At 43.4% G+C, this 13,252-nt stretch overlaps 1 protein-coding gene across 8 annotated transcripts in view; it reads right to left on the minus strand.

Moving 5' to 3' along the window:
• KCNC2 (potassium voltage-gated channel subfamily C member 2) overlaps positions 1 to 13,252 on the minus strand; it is a 1,087,529-nt gene that overhangs the window by 214,131 nt on the left and 860,146 nt on the right. The gene's annotated exons all lie outside the window — the stretch shown is intronic.

Here is a 13,252-nt window from a genome sequence, read left to right on the forward strand (position 1 = left end):
TTGTAGTCTATGTTTGGATGCACAAAATTCACTCGGTAGATATCCACATTTACTGATGCTCACCCTGATTTACTACAGTAGGTACTAGAAGGAGGCAACATTTTGAAAAGAGTCTGAAGCAAAATGTTCGATGTGTTGGTTATTCCTTTGAAATGTATTACTACCATATACAGTTCAAAAGTGTTTATTAAATTTTTTTTAAAGGGAATAAAACATACATTTTTTATCACACCACTCCAAATATGGTAAAAGGCAAGGTGACAGTTTACTTAAGTCCTTTCATGAGTAATGAGCGCAATCAATCAATCTTTCTTAGACATTTTCTCAAATGTGCTGAAGCCATTGAGTGACTGAAACATGCCGCACAGAAAACGAATATCACTTGGAAAAGCTCCATCTGATGCAAAGCGAAAATCAATATCAAGAGCTTCTGAAACTCAACAACAAACAGCAGCACGACTTGCCACAGGACAAGAGCAACCAGGGCAAATGAGATGCCAGAGCAAACTGAAGAAATACTTGCTGACATGAGGACAAGAGCAACGTCCTCCAGGGCACATGACACATGAGACACCAGAGCCAACTGAAGCAAGTCTTGCCGACAAGAGGACAAGAGCAACATCCTCCAGGGCACATGAGACACCACTCGATCAGGACACAGGCATTGCTGGGTACCCCAGCTAGTTCTATATATGTATTGATTTAACAGTAACTTGTTACACACTCATGCAATCATAGTGTCATCTCCTGAGTGCATCATTGACCCTATAAAGCAATTTCTTCTATAAATGGATTTTTTAAAGATACATTTCTAATTATGAGGGATTGGATTCTCTAAACTGCAAACTTAAATTGCATTTTTATGACGTTTTGCTTCATTGGTCTAAATTGCATTGACTCTCATGTTCCACTTAAATGCACATTTTTTATTATTTTGTTTGTAAAGTGTAGTCCCTTGAGCCAGATTTCTCTATAGTCCAGTTCTCTACATTCCCTACCAGTAAGAGCAGATTCAGAAACGACCCTTAGAGGGGTGGATAGGGAAGAGGGGAAAGGGGGCAAATTCTCCCCAGGCTAGCTGGGGTGTTACTTCCTGGACCAGAGCTGCAAAATGTACACACAAATAATTGAAAAAGATAAAATCCTTCAGAATCCAGCCTGCCTCAAAGGAACACAGTGCTACAAGGCCTGCTCACTTTTCTGTGGATGGTGTGAGGCACTCCTCTTGATTTCATTAACGTAGCAGATGTGACTGGGTGCACCCCTCAGATGGGCCTACATAGTGAGCGCATGAATGAGAAGAGCCTAGGCTGCAGCTGTACGTTCATACAAGGAAACTTGGAATTTTTCCCGGCTCCCGCAAATGGGCAATTACCAGGTCATTGCGGCCCTGCCGGAACCGGTAATTACCCATTTCTGGGCACCATAGGGCTGAATGGGAATGGGGAGGTCGAATGCAACGGCACTGTTTATAACGGTGCCGGTGCATCCGACATGCTGTGCTCGCGGGTGCCTTTCTGCCCACCAGGCCTCTCGTAGTTTGCCAGTCCGAGAACCATGTTACAGGTATGCCTACCAGTACCGTAGTTCCCAGACCGGCAAACTTATAATGAGCCTCCATGTGTTGTTTGTTAACATGGAAGTGAGGAAACTAAGCCATGCGTTTTAGGAAAGTCTGAAGATGTTGCCTATAGTAAAAGTTCTTAAGGACCCTGCTCAATTATACGGTTCTATGGGGAAATGTTGCCAGGAAAATGTAGCCATGTGAAAAAGCAATTATCAAAATGCAGTCATTCAATACAAGCATAAGAATGTTGCCAGTGATTAGTTTACCAAATCATTTTTTTTTTTAAAACACAAAAGTACAGAGCAATGTCCCAAACCCCTAATGAAATCAGGCAATCAGCAACCATCCACAATCACCCTACCTTTATTCAAAAACAATAACCTTACTCTAACTACAACCCTTTTTTACACTGAACCCTTGGACTTTCCCTTACAGTAACCCTTCAACGTGCTAAAGAATTTTATTTGCATGTGACTCGGTAGAAGACACCCTAAAAATAGACAATGAACAGTAACCCTAGTAGCAGCCCCAACACCAGCTTTCTACCAATTCCATAGCCCTTGCCCTAATTCCAATCTTAGCCTTACCCTAACCACATTTCTAATATGTATCCTAATGCTTACTCTACTCCAAACCCTCGGTATCAGAACCCCTACCTATGCCAACATCACCAGCCCTGCACAACCGCCCTCTCCCTTTCTTTTGCAATTACCAAAACACTTAGGCCCTCATTACGACCCTGGCGGAGATCCATGGTGCAATTTGCACCATGGTCCATGGCGCTAAACTGCCAACTCCGCCATGGTGGTTGGCGGACTTACCGCCCCATTCCGACCTTGGCGGGGCGGTAAGTCCCCAATCCCCATTTACCCTTCCCCATTCCCATTTTTGCCCCATAGGGTATAATGGGAGTGGGGAAGGCGTTAATTACGCCACCGTAAATTACGGTGGCGTAATTAACAACGAGTCCCGTAGCGCCATGGATTTTTCCGCCTGCAAAAAGCAGGCGTAAAAATCACCATGGCGCTACGGGAACTCGTAGTCTGGCGGAAAGGTACGCCATGCATTACGCCGGCGTAAACCCCTTTCCGCCAGGGTCGTAATGAGGGCCTTACTCTATTAGCCCTAGGCATACCTTAACCACTACTACAACCCTTACCCTAATTCCTAATCTACCCTAACCCCTAACCAAACCCAAACATCACCAGTCCCCACAACCACCGTGGCTCAAACACCCTATTTGTAGGCATAATATGTATTATAACCCTATCCCCTAACCTTACCCTAACCTCATGGACTAATCAATCACAAGGCCAGTAAAGTCTCCTTAACCCAAACACGTCCCTTTTAGCACTTCATGGTTGGCTACTTTTCAGCTGCATTTTTTGACTACTTTTAGATTGGCTACTTTTTCAATACAGAGGTATTATCTAGACAGTCGTTTACCGGCTACATTTCTGTTGGCAAGATTTTCTTTCTTCAAAGGTGTAAAATCCTGTTTTGCTTATTTTAAGTTTTGTATGTCCCTTCAATGAACTACCGGGGAATGGAACATAAACATATTAAATATAGGAAATAGGCAAGTTCACACAGGCTACTACAGTATATTTGTCGTTTAACTGCATTCAAATATTAGTGGCGCAGGGACTCCTTTACTAATAGTATGTGTTTGCAGAAATGATGCATGCTAGATAGTACAAGTCCAGCGGTAATGAAGTACACAAAACAATCAGAAACGAAGGAGTGAAGAAAACCAGTCACATTGGGCCTCATTACACGGAAGGCGGTAATCCAGGGTGCTATTAGCACCCTGGACCATGCCGGTAAATTACCGGCACCGCCTTGGCGGAAAGGGGATTTACCGCCCCATTCCAAGGTTGGAGGGGCGGTAAATCCCCTTTCCGCCATTGCCCTTCCCCATTCCCATTTCTGCCCCATAGGGCTCTATGGGAATGGGGAAGGCGCTAATTACGGCACCGCAATTTTGTGGTGCCGTAATTAGCTCCGAGGTCCCTTAGCGGGTTGGTTTTTAACGCCTGCAAGAAGCAGGCGTTAATTCCTCCAACCCGCAAAGGGACCTCGTAGTACGGCGGTAAGGGTTAACGGTCACCGTTGCCATTAACGGTGACCGTTAACCCTTACCGCCGTCCGTGTAATGAGGCCCATTGTCTTTAAAAGATGTGGAGACTTATTACAAAGAGGGTAGCAGGTGCAGTTATAGATTGGTGGTCCCCACCACCCATTCCATAAAGCTGTCATTACTAGGTGGTAGGACGAATCTTGCTATCAGGAAACTGTCCCCTGCAGAGCTAGATTTGAATACCAAAGGCAACGTCCCAACCCAACGGGCAATGTAAGCAATCAATGTACTCTAAAGATAGCCCAGGCCATGCCCAGACACAGTGCTGTGGTCATGGAAGTTTCATTGTGTATGACTCATGTCGCATGTCACTGCCAACCCTGTGTGAATTGAATACAAGAAGCTGCATTATTGGCACTCATGAAAACAAGCAGTTAGTGTGAGTTCTATCTATCAGGGAAACCTCGGAGGTTTTTCAGAATTTCAGGGGATCTAGTGAATTCTGTATGAAATATAAGACTGTCAAACCGCATGCCATTCATAAAATATGCTGTGCTTTTAAAGCAGGCATTAGTGGTTTCTACCCAGGTGGGTCTGCCAACTCATTGGGTGCATAACTGTATAATCGATGTCCATTTATAGACACATTTGTATACTGTGTACTTTGAATAGTCTACTGACAAACAAGCAGCTGTTAGGTTACATACTTCTATAACATGTGCATGACAAATAGACAGTGCCCATGTACAATCCTTTAAATGGCCTTATACAAGTGAGTTGGTATTACACAATTCTCAATTGGCACCATTGAGCTTAGCTTAGAAGCACAGAAGCTATGTGGCGAAGGGATCAATGGAACACTCAAGTTGTGTTTATTGTATAACATGTTTCTATTGTTATTCACAATAAGATGGGTAAGAGAAACATCTATTTAGTCCTGTGAAATCACTCAACAACTACTGATAGCAAAGGTGTCAAGATGGAACAACTCAAAATGATCCAAGGAACTATTTAAGGAACAGTGGCTTATCCTATCACTTGCTAACTTCTACCATGTGTCTGGATATAGCCCACCCTGTACTGCTTGTTTTCACGCTCTGCATGTTTAGCACACAGTCATTTCTAAAATGTACTCGGTTATGATCGTTCAGCCGATTCCCAGATTTGTTACAGACTCAGCGGATGGTGCTCAACTGCTTCTTTGTTTTATTCTCAGTCTCAGGGATTAGTGGCCAGCCAAGTATTGGCTTTATTTAAAGTTTCATTTAGTAGTTCCCAGCAGTATCTTTGCTTGCTCCTTCACAATGTCTACCCTCCTTTCCCCAATGTGATAGGCACAGACATTAACACCCTCTAGCAACAGTTGCCCTCCTGTATAAGGTGGTACACTCTACGATGAGCAAGTACTTTACTCCCCCTTGCATAGGGCTCGATGATACTTTGCACTTTGTCCTTCCAGTAAGCATTTCTACCCCTTGGCACAGGGTTCTTTCTTAAGTTGTTTTATTAACCAAACAATCATAACTTACCCTTGTTGGGCAAAACATTCTCAAATTCCGTCTGGTCTTCTTCCATCATCTGGGACATAGCCATTTAGAGGCTTTTTCCTTTGCTGTGTCTTGCCCTGCTATTGTTTGAGATATGACCCTCAACAGGCTCTTGGCTTCTCTCTCCTTTACTGCGACTGGCATCTACCAAGTTCATTGTCTGTGAGATAGCACTAAGCAAATCATTGACTTCTCTCAGCTTATTCCAAGGCACATCTCTGCCCATGCTGTAAATAATGCTCTCAGTGGACACTGTGTATCTACTTAGAATCGAGGTCTGGTTCCTGCAGTGTATGAGATGATGCGCATATCAGGTTATGTGCTTTCCATTTCCCAGTTCCTAGATGTAATCAGTCTTTGGGATATGTCCAACTGCAGGTGCATTTTTCTATCGTCAAGATCACCTTCTGGCTTCTCTCAGGGTCTCGGTTTCCCTCAGCATCTCTCTCACTCTGCCTATTGCTTTCAGGCTACTATCCCCAGTCTGTGACACTCCCTTTAGGGCACTGGGCCCTTCCATTATTTGTTCCAATCCAATCTAGCCCTTAATAGATTGTTCGCTTTGCTCTTTAAAAACCTGCTGCTAAATGGTGGTCCTAGAGGGATTGTTTTTCACCATTAATGACTACCCTACAACACATCAGGTCATATTCTCTGTGATCTGGTCGTCCTATTAGGTAAACAGAATCTCGGCAAGGGTCCATTGGAGGCATTTGTGAATCACACACATACACCAACTGGTCCATGTGCACTTCTCTGTGGGCCGAGGAGGTAATGGTCCAGTGTAATCACCTTTGACTTAAGTACTTTATCTGCTCGGTGGAACTTTAGATGGATTTGTTGCTATTAGTTACAGGTACAAACTTCTGCATATACTGGGCCTCATTCCGAGTATGGCGGTAAGGGATAGCGGCCACCGGTAACGAGACCGGTGGCGGTAATCCCTTACCGCCATACTCCGAGTTCCCTCTGCGCCCTCGCCCTTAACGCCTGCTTTGAGCAGGTGTTAAAGTCGAGGGCGCAAAGGGGCCTCCAAGCCAATAACGGTGACCGTAATGAACGGTCACCGTTATTTGCATCTTCCCCATTCCCATCGAGCCCTATGGGGGCTCATTTGGGAATGGGGAAGAGCCTTGGTGAATGGGGAATTACCGCCCCGCCAACCTTGGAATGGGGCGGTGATTCCGCCATCCACCAAGGCGCTGCCGGTCCGGGTACGGCGTCAACCAAGGCGTTAATAGCGCCATTGGTCGGCGCCGTACTCGGAATGAGGCCCACTGTCCCATAGAAAGATGGCCACCACCCTGTGATGCGCGTTCACTGAGAATGCATAGGGTTACTACGGCCACATAGAGTATACAAAGGAGAGTGAGGCACCAGACCGGTTTTACGGTCCATTGCCTCACGTCCCGTAACCAAGTTGTCCCTAAGTAAATACACGTTATTACTCTTTTGAGTTTAAAATCTAGAGGCCACTGATATGATTAGAACATCATGGTACTTAGCTCATGCTTTAACTTACCAGAAGCATTTATTCTGCACAACATTGATCCTAAGGGACCTAGGAAGATGGCCGCTATGGTGATCTCCTAGCCATAGATTTGCTTGGAATCTAACAGTTACGGCCGCTAATAAGTGTATGAACCAGCAAAATTGGTATTACTTGATGAATACAATATGGAGTTATCATAAAGTAAAGATAACTAGGTAGTAACACTATGATTTGTTATTTACTATAGGCACACAGAAGAATATGTAAATGCAATTATCTGTTGTCGTGAAAGGTTCAACTCTAAAGCCCTGAAGATGGATCTTATGTGTCCGAAACACATCAGCAACAATGTTACAGCAGAGTTGACTGACTAAAAACATTATAACCATGAAAGATGCTTTCTCCTTTACAATGATGAGAAGTGATGTTTACTTCGATTTGGATTTGTGAAATATTTAGTTAGACACAGCTAACCAACAATTAATTTCGTAGTTTTGACATGATATGAATGTAGGTGTGATTACACATGCAAATTTAATTACTTAGGAATCAGTTACAAACTCTTGCAGCATTGAATACATTTGAGTATAATATGTTACGAAGAACTGAAGGATAGATATTATTTAATTCATGAAATGAAATAGAGACTATGGGCCTCATTACAAATCACCCGGTATGGAAACAACGGTGGCGGTAAACCCGCCGCCACCGTTATTTCCATGCCGGGCGATCACAACTCCTGCCGGCGGTGGGTGATGTTCCCGCCAGGTCTGACCTGGCGGGTTTAACACCACCCGCCTGCAGGTGGACGAGGAAACACCGGCAGCATTACGAGATGCTGCCGGTGTTTCCATGATCCCCATTCCCATTGAGTCCCATAGGACTCAATGGGAATGGGGATTAACACCATTCCGCCTCCGTGATTCCCGGGAAACCGGGGTTGTAATGCCCCGGTAATTCCGGGAATCACGGAGGCGGAATGATAATACGAGTCCGGCGGTAACCAGGCGGTTTTACTGCTGCGGTTACCGCCGGACTCATAATGAGGCCCTATATGCCCAGTGGGAGTTCACTTGGATTACCTGTCGGCAACAAGAGGCTGTTTTGATTGGAAGTTGCATTTTTGAGTCTCCATAGGCCGGAGACTACTCCCCTGTGCACCTTAAGCATCTATTTTGAGTCATTTGAAACTTATTTCCGTGAGAGCAAAGTTATATACTTGATTTTACACACATCAGTGGCAACACACAATAGTGCCGCTCCTCTGTATCTTTGGATTATCACTAATTGGTTATGCCCCTAACCTAATTGGGTTTACCAAGGTGTTTTCCTTGATTAAGTAAGTATTCACCCTTGTCTATGAATGCTCATTCTCTGTTCAGTAAATTGGTTAATGAGGTGTCCAGCCGCAGTGACCCAAGTCTTTAATGATTGTGCCACCATATTGAAGTTAGACAGAATCAGACTTGCCTGCACGTGATTTCATCACACGAGCTGGCACGCCACCACGTTCTGTGGGTAAGCCTCTAATTGAAAAGGAAAAGCTTGGTGGAAGTTTACAACTGCTGGCGGGAAGCATGTGAGCTTTTGTGAGGTTTAGGGTTTCACACATATAGTGGAGGCTCTGCAGCAGCTCCACTGCAGTCTCATCTGTTCCTTGTCTCGCGTGGTGGAAACGTGCTGGCGTGAGGTATAACCTGGGTGATGGTGGACTTGGTATAAAACAAGGATCCGTCCCACCGAAAGTAGTACCTGGACTGTAAGTGCCCTAATATGCCCTACTTGTACTCCGCCATCCTGACAATAAGGTGATGAGGCATAAGTGGCACTAAGTCTCGAGGTGCTAGAATGGAATGCTTGAGTACCTCTGCTGTGTAAGTGTGACTTAAGATATGTGGGGAAACACAGAGCCCTTGTGCCCATGAAGTCTGTGTGGTGGCCAAAGGTTTGTTTGGCATAGGAGTTTTCACTGCCTTGCTGTGCTGCCACATAGGCTTTGTGTACCATTAGGTCCTAGCTAAATGAAATAGGCTGACTCAGAGGACATGGATTGGACCAGGAGAATCCTCCTTATATTGCCTTAAAGTAGTACTTCACAGATCATGTGGGCATCCCTGGTCCCCTTGGTGAGGGGAAAAGGGTCATTCTATGGGACATTGGCACTGCTATTGAAAGAAGAAAGTACAATTGGAATCCAAAGGAATGTTAAACATTAACAAATTACCTAAGCAAAATGGGTTTATTTTTAATATGCAGACCATCATTAAAACTGAATTGCAATTTTGTTCAGTCTATAATGCCTGGTGGCAGTGTCTTGTCAGCCTCATATTCTAATATTGGGCAGACATACATATAAAGCAGCTGATCACCATTGCTGTGATATGAACACAAAGTAGGTTAGGGCAATCTTATTTTCACAATTTTAAAGTCCGAAATATGCCTGCCTGTGATTGAAGCTGATCTAGCCTGAACATGAGTCATCCTGCAATGTTCTCACAGATGTTACAGCAGCTGGTATAGGCCCAGACCAAGAAATGTTTTCCGTTCACACAGTTCATCTACATGTGAATGGGACCAATACAAACATATTGGGACTAGAGAGCCGAGGCTGATTAGGGAAGGGATTAATATGAGCAGTGAGAGACCTTTGTTCGGGATGAAAGCAGGAAATTGAGAGAGCCAAGAAAGCATGGGCGCTCCGGCAGAGGAAATATTATTTCTATCAACTTGGATTCTTCCTACATGTTTACCTCTGCCCCGCAGTGATTTCACTGGGAGCAATGCATTGTGGGATTTGCTACAAAAGAGGCTGGAAACTCATGTAAAGAGAAGTCCCCACTGGCTCTTAGCAGGAGGCTTTACAGCTACTAACCAGTGCAAGGAATCAGCTATAAATGGAGTGGGAACACCCATGAGGCTGGTTATTTGTTGGAACTGTTGACAGTAGAACATCCTCTTCCGCAGAGGTGAAGACATTTAGATATGTATTCATTTAATGAAGCGTGTATGACTAAATGCTGTGCACAAGCTACAAAAAGGCAGAAACAATAAAATACATGAATAGAATGTGCATTCTTCATGGTTTGAAGAAGAGAGAAGATACGTTTCAACAGAAATGCAAAAATAAGCATTTTAAAAGCAGAATCAAGGGAAGAGGAACAATAATTCCACAGTTTAGAAGCAAGAGGAGAAACAGGACTAGGCAGGTTGTGGTGGGCCGGGTGAAGGGCAAATAATTATAAGAAAAATGAGAATTAAGAGACAAAGAGAGAGACTAAACTGAGCTAAGAAAAGAAAGATAAGGGGACTAAACCATGATTACATTTCAATACAAATCAGAAGTAGAGACTATGGAGATAGGCAAGAAAAGAAAGCCAGCAAAGTGAGGCAAAGGAAGGTACAATAGAAGCATGGGGCGAGAGCCAAAAATAGAGATGAATAAGGCACTGGAATGCCAAGAAGGAGCCAAGCACAGTAGCAGACTCAAGAAAAAACTAGGGTGAGACTAAGGTTTTTCATAGCTGAGAAAGTAAGAACTCTATGAATCTTGCCAATATTCTAAAATTGATAGTGGCAGGAAGAAGGAGAAAGTGGAATAAAGAGTAAGACTGACTAAGAAAGTCAGGAAGAAAATAAATTGAAGCAGGAGAGGGACAGCCATGAGTGGTGGGATTAGGAAAAAAAGAGTACAGTCTTTGATGAGTTACAATGGGAAGAATAAGCAAGCTTCCAGGACTGGCTAGCATAAAGATAGTCAAAAATAGAAGTATGATGTTGGTCAGTAAAAGAGAAGGAGAAAAAGATGTGAGACTTGTCAGCATAAAAGCAACAGTTTAAGTCAAAAGAGTGAATGATGGATCAAAAATGGATAGTATAACGAGAAAATGAAATGCATACAGGCACTCAGCCATGTGAACACCAAAACATAAGAAAAATGGGAGAATGAACACCAGCCCAGGATACGGAATATGAGTGATCAGAAAGATAGGAAGAAAACCAGAATGAGACAGAGTAAGAGGAGAACAGAGATTAGAGTGATCTAATGTGTCAAAGTTGCAGATAGATCGAGAGAACAATCAGGCATGATTGCTTATAGGGATGAAAAATCATTGATAAAATGAGTGCCAGGTAAAAGAGTTATTTTAGCCACGTGGGCAAGCTAGGTGCCAAATTGAAATGGGAAAGAGGCAGCGGTGGCCAACCATAATGGGCAAAGGGTAACTGACTCACCTGAATCCTCACCCATCATGTAAAAGCCGCCCCATCCCAGTGCAAACACCAAGGGCTCCCACACCTGATGGTTGCAGCTGAGGGAGCTCTCCTGCCTGGGCAGCTTAAACTGTCAAAGGGAAACAGGGCTTCCCCTTGACAGTTTAGTTCTCCAGCGCGCATGCCCAATGGGCCATGCAAGGCTGGGAGAATTTTGATTCCCCAGCCTTGCACGCCCATTGAGGATCCAGACTGCGGAACTTCCAGTTGATAAGCATGATAAGTGTTATTACCTGGCTAGACCGTCATTTTGGGGGATCCACTCTAGCCATTACTTACTGTGGCATGACATGTTTTACAGTGCATCTATGGTAAACCAAGCATGATATGTGTTATCACGTGGCTAGAATGGTATTTTGGTGCAGCCACTCTAGCTATGTCTTACTGTGGCATGGGATTTTCTACTGGGCATCAACGGTAAAACAAACACGATATGTGTTATTAAATGTCTGGACTATCCTACGTTCTAAAGCCAGTTTGCACATGTTTTCTTATTGTGGCATAGCAAAACAAAAGAAGTGATGGCTGGAAGGTTTAAAATTAATTTTAACCTCTGTTATTGCTCTGGGCAACCCTCAAGACCATCGTTCTTTGCCTGCCAAACCATAACATAAAGGGAAATATCATATGCAAATCAGGCTTGATCCCACTCAAATAGAGCCAATCCAGCAAGAATTGCTTGGACACATCCCTTCTGCACGAGACCGCAATCATCCCCAGACATGTTTCGTCCTCTATGGCATGACATTTTTAAAGGCACAGCCAAAATGAGTATGTTCTGACGTGAGGACACTGCCGTGTATTGGCAGAGCCAGTGTGTGCATGTTTTCTTATAGTATCATTACTGGCATTATCCACAAAGAAAACATGAATATGTTATTTTATAGGAATGGCATTTATTGGTGCAACCATTATGGAAATGTATGTGCACAACCAGAGTGAAATTGTAAATATGTTTATACTGGCATATATTATGGGCAAATTAATCATGAACATTTGTTTGGAAATGATCATGTACAGTGCTGGTGACTTGCATCTATTGCATTTATGGATTGAAGATACCCTACAAAACGAATTGAAAATTCTCCTACTTTTTACCCAATTGTTCACAGACAGTGTGCTGCACAATGCACCATTTTAACCCATCATTAACATGTTCTCAGGGAGAAAACCCCACCAAACTGTACTTAGTTGGTTCAGATTTCCTTGCTTTGCTCCGTCACTCTGGCATATTTGTGGGAAATATTTACACCACTCCAATTAAAAAGTTCACCAGCTGACACTGGGAAGAAGATAATTGGACTCATGCTGGAGAGAGTTGAGAATGAATAGCATGTACAAGAGGATTGGATGGAAAAGAAGAAAAGCAATAGGGTCATTATTTGAGGGGACAGAGGGATCAAGGTGTTTTCTTTGAAGACTAGGCAAAATAAGGGCATACTTAAAAGAAAGAGCAAAGAGGTGAAGAGAGAGGTCAAGTAAGGAACAAGATAAGTATACAGGAAGGAGGAAAGAATATAAGGCAGGGATTCAAAACGGGCAATAGTGGGATGGCCCGTTGGAATAAACACTTGAGTGAGGCCTTTGAAAGAGAATTAAAGCATGAGAAATCAGCAAAGAATAGAGGACTAAAGGAGAGGTTATTGGAGAAGCAAAAAATAAAGTCAGAGGCTACACATTGTGAATTCAAGGTAAGATCAAGAAGAGCAAAATAGGCCAACCGACTATTAAGGAGGGAAAATAAGGAGTAGGAGGAGAAAGAAAATAAAGATTATCATTAAGAAAAGATGTGAAGTTGAAAGACAAAAGAGCAGAAGAAGAGTCAGAATGAAGAAGAGATAAATCAGCAAGAGGGCGAAGAGTGTTGCAAACATAGGCAACAAATGAAAAAGTATAGGAGCAATGAGGAACCCATTGTAAAAAGGAGAACTGCTATAAGAAAGAGAGCAGATATTGAGAAGTGCAGAGGACAAGTTTGAAAAATCAAATCAAGAGTGAAACCCAAGAAGTGTGCCAGAGAAACAAAGTCAAAAGAAAGGAGCCTGTGATTAAGAGAATAAAACAAGAACAAGTGCAAAGATGAAGACTGAAGCAACCAAGCCCACTTTTGTTCAACAGAGGGAACAATAACTTTTTATCACAGTGGGGTAGAGCGACCCTGATCATAACATTTCTGCATCATGTAAAAGCCGCCCCATCCCCGTGCAAACACCAAGGACTCCCACACCTGATGGTTGCATAACATTTCTGCAGCACATAAGGGGCACTTGCTTGAAGAACTTTGGAGTGTGACTATA

The sequence above is a fragment of the Ambystoma mexicanum genome, chromosome 12 (genome assembly GCF_040938575.1).
Source record: "Ambystoma mexicanum isolate Mex_15411 chromosome 12, UKY_AmexF1_1, whole genome shotgun sequence".
In the NCBI taxonomy this organism is placed as follows: domain Eukaryota; kingdom Metazoa; phylum Chordata; class Amphibia; order Caudata; family Ambystomatidae; genus Ambystoma; species Ambystoma mexicanum.